Here is a 4,802-nt window from a genome sequence, read left to right as displayed (position 1 = left end):
CAACTTGTCTGTTCCCCTTCCCCCAATTCCCCAGCACTGTTCCCATCCCCCCAATTCCACAATTAAAAAAAAAATCTTAAAAAAAAAAGAAAGACATCTTGGTTCTTTCCAGGCTTTGGTAATTGAGAATAAAGCTGCTATAAATATCCATGTGCAGGTTTTTGTGTGGGCATAAGTTTTCAACTCATTTCAACTCATGTAAATACCAAGGACTGTAATTGCTGGATCATATGGTAGGAGTAGGTTTAGTTTTGTAAGAAACCGTCAAACCGTATTCCAAAGTGGATGCATCATTTTCATTCCCACCAGCAATAAATGAGAGTTCCTGCTATTCCATATCCTCCTCACCAGCATTTGGTATTGTCAGTGTTCTGGATTTTGGCCATTTTAATAGGTATGCCGTGGTATCTCATTGTCGTTTTAATTTGCAATTCCCTAATGACATATGATGTGGAGTATCTTTTCATATAGATAAATGAAATATATATATATATATATATATATATATATTTGGTTCTCTTTTTTAAAACTTTGTTATCATATATTTATTTTTATTTGAGGTTTAATTGACATAAAATATTATATTAATTTCAGGTGTATAACATAATGATTAGATATTTGTATATATTGCAAGATGATCACCACAATAAGTCTAATTAACATCCATCACTATACTTAGTTACAGAATTTTTTTTTCTTGTGATGTGTACATTTAAGGCTTATCTCTTAGCCACTTTAAAATATGCAGTATATTTGGGTTTTTAAAAATTTTTTATTGGGAAATTGGGGGAGGGGAACAGTGTTGGGGAATGGGGGAGGGGAACAGGCAAGTTGTTGTCCTTCAATCTTAGTTGTGGAGGACACAGCTAGCTCAGATCCAAGCCCAATCGCCATCCAGCCACCCATCGGCAGCTCGTGGCCACTCAGCTCAAGGTGCTGTGTTCAATCTTAGTTGCGGGTGGGTATAGCCCACCATCCCATTCAGGAGTCAAACCAGCAACCTTGTTAGGAGCACGTGCTCTCACCAGCTGAGCCATCCTGCCACCTGTTGGCAGCTCAGCAGCAGATCAGTCAGGTGCAGCTCACTGGCCCATGTGGGGATCAAACTGGCAACACTGTTGCTCAGAGCTCGCGCTCTTAACCAACTGAACCACTCGGCCAGCCCCGGCATTACACTTGTTATGTGCTATTTGCCATCTGAACATCTTCTTTGTTAGGTATCTGTTCAGGTCTTTGGCCTATTTTTTTTTGTTTAGCTGAGCCATCCTGCTACCTATTGGCAGCTTAGCAGCAGCTTAGCTCGGGCCGGGCATCAAACTGCTGTTGCTCAGAGCTCAAACTCTTGAGTGAGCTCTTAACTAACTGAGCCACTCGGCCAGCCCTCTTTAGCCTATTTTTAAAGTGGGTTTTTTGTTTCTTACGGTTGAGACAAATTTTTAACTTCATTTTGGTGACATATTTCAAAAGAGATTGATCCTCTTCCCAACCTGATTCATCCATATGTTCTGGATGTGCTGAAACTCACACAAAGGCAAGGCTAGACTTCAGTTCAATGCAATATACATTATTTAACATCTATTATGTGCTCAACACATTGTTTTAAGTATTGTGGAAGATACAAAGAAATGCCAAATACGAGCCCTGTCGTCTTGGCAATCTTGGGGAAACCAAAAATATGGCAATGAAAAAAAAATTCGACAACACTAAAGGACACGAAAGGTTCATTGCCAAATGTGTGGTATCCCCTCCAAATACTTCTTATGAAAGTCTTTTTAATCTACTTAAAATTCAAATTTTCTGTATACATACATTTAAAAGTTATTTTATGGAAGGTGATGATCAATCAGGCAGGTCCAAGTATTTTACTGAGAACTATTAATCTATAAACTTATAAAGTGTATATATCTCTCACTTTTACTGGTGCACTAAAGTACATTCGGCAGACTAATTAATAGCAATTTGGAAACAATGCTTAATAACTGAATTTCTATCTATAAGCCAATCCTTCGGGAACCTGAAGATTGTAATGAGTCTGTGAAAGAATATAAACATTATGAGAGGACCTAAATTTTGTCTGAGGAATTAGCAAGAGATAAAATGCCTGTGGGAAAATGACTGACCAGAAAACCCAGCTTATCAGTGACATTTCCCAGACTTACACAAGTTTTCTCAGTTAGTGGGGCCCCACAAATGATCACCCAGGAGGAAAAAAATCACATTCCATTGACATTAGAATTCCCGGGGAGGCAGAAAATAAACATTACAAAGAGACTGATTGAGTAATTTGTGTAAACTTTTTGGAGTTTGCATAAAACACTCATGAAAACGGATGTTCTCAAGAACACTCCATTGCAACCACACTGAAATGGCTGTAATTCTCTAAAAATAGAATTGGGTTCTCTAATTAGCTTTTGTGCGAGGTCTGTGAATTAAGTTCGCAAACTCATCCTAGAAAAAGTGCTACATACCTCATTGCTGAATATCAATGCTGTCACCCTCAAAGTACTCCCCTTGGGATGCTATATACTGATGCTGGCACCTAGTCCACCCATCAAAGCAACTTTGGAACTTCTTTTCTGGAATGGCCATCAGAGCTGTCATCGTATTAACCTGGATGTCCTGAATTTCATCAAAATGTCTTCCTTTCAATATTTCCTTTGTCTTTGGGTAAAGAAAGCAGTCATTGAGGGGACAGGTCAGGTGAGTAGAGAGGGTGTTCCAATACAGTTATTTATTTACTGGCTAAAAACTCCCCCACAGACAGTGCCATGTGAGCTGATGCATTTTCGTGATGCAAGAGCCATGAATTGTTGGCGAAAAGTTCAGTTCATCAAACTTTTTCACTCAGCCTTTTCAGCACTTCCAACTAGTAAGCTTGGTTAACTGTTTGTCCAGTTGGTACAAATACATAATGAATAATCCTTCTGATATCAAAAAATGTTAGCAACATTGCTGGAACAAGCTTGTGAACTTAATTGTCAGAACTTATATACTAGAAACTACTACTATATACTAGATACTACTAAAAACTACTAGTACAATAAGAAAGTAGGTATCATGGGTTAATATCTATAAATGGAACTTTGTAATACATCCTTTGAACTTGGGGTTTACTTCCCCTGAAGCTTTATCTTAAACTTATCTACTGGAGGTCTCCAATTTCCAAAAGATACCCAGAACTGAAATAACCCATGGTAGGTTGGATAAACAAACCAAGAACTTTCCAAGAATGGGGAAATGTTAAAATTATCACTATGATTTTATTTTATTTTATTTTATTTTATTTTATTTATGGCAGACACCCTTGGTTGTCTACCCAATAGTCAACCAACTATGTCTGCCACTTGTCCTTCTTCTTTGCTGGTAAACCCAAGTGTTGTTCACTGTTCTTCAAATAGCACGTCCTTCAGGGGAGTCAGTTTCTTCTAGTTGCATGGGGCTAATGTCTCTTGCCAAGTGATTTGTTTTAGGCAATATGCAGTGGGACAATCCTGGCCAATGAAACAGGAGGGATGTGTGCAGGGAGGACTCTGGGAAAAATTTTTTCTCAGTGTTGAAAGAAGGCACTTGACAGGGTCATTTTATGTTTCTGCCTCTGGAAGAATGCTAATCAATATTTTATTTATTAATTTAATAAATATTTATTACTCAGCCTGTGTCCTAAAATCCAAAGTCTACTTGTTCTTGAACTGGAAAGGAATGGCTTTAAAGTATAAGTGAGTTTCAAAGGTACATTCTTTCTAATAAAGTCTTGTGCTTTAAAAATACAGTGGAAATGTCAGGGACATAGCAGACCAGAAGGAGTTAGGGCTGGGTCTCTAACGGAACAGTTCTAAAGGCTTAGCTCGGTTTCGAGGTCTGGAGAAAGAAATGCATGCTGTAGACAAAGATTAGAGGCAGGGAGATAAGAATAGCACCAGAGTTCCAAAAAACCAACCAACTCCAAAGCCCAGGAGGTCACCAAAGATTCATACAAGGATGCAGTGCCAAAGTCTGAGGAGCAGAACTAATTGTCCAAGTATCTGAAAGACCAACGCAGCTTGAACAGGGTGGGACTTCTAATCTCATACTAGGGATGTTTGCTCCCTGCTGTGATTTTAGCTTCCCCAGTATCCAAGCATGTGTACGCTCATCTGTGTGTGGGTAGTAAGAGAAAAACTGAGTCCGACTCAGCTGGGAGGGTGTTTATTCCAGCACAGACCAAGGTTCTGCTCCTGTCCCAGGATCCTTTCCTGGATGCTCTCCTACTTCTCTGGCCTCTTCTCAGAGAGTCTTCTTCAGTCCATCCCATAAATGATCTGTTCTCAAAGTGTGGTCCAGGGATTCTTGGGGGTGCCTGAGATACTCTCAGGAAAAAGGTGACATTAAGATTATTTTCATAGTAATAATAAGATATTATTTGCCTTTTCACTTTCATTCTCTGATACACGCACAGTGGGGGTTTTCCAGAGGCTACATGATTTGTGATATGGCAACAGACTGAATATAGAAGCAAATATGAGACTCTAGCGGCAAAAAAAAAAAAAAGGTTTGCAAACATGCAAAATAATGCCACTCGCCATGTTGATTTTTTTGTTTTAGAAAATATAACTATTTTTCATTAAAATATGTTATTTATTCTAACACATAATGGGGCTAGTTATTGTTATTTAAGTGAATTAACAAAAAAAATGTTTTCTTCAATTTTAGGTTTCAATTTCTAATGTGTGGTACCTGGACCACCAGCCTCAGAGCTTATGAGAGAAATGCGGATTTTTTCCGGCCCCTCCCCAGACCTATGGATCAGAAGCTCTCAGGTGGGG

The sequence above is a fragment of the Hipposideros armiger genome, unplaced genomic scaffold (genome assembly GCF_001890085.2).
Source record: "Hipposideros armiger isolate ML-2016 unplaced genomic scaffold, ASM189008v1 scaffold_1094, whole genome shotgun sequence".
NCBI classification, from domain to species: domain Eukaryota; kingdom Metazoa; phylum Chordata; class Mammalia; order Chiroptera; family Hipposideridae; genus Hipposideros; species Hipposideros armiger.
This window is presented reverse-complemented; position numbering follows the sequence as displayed.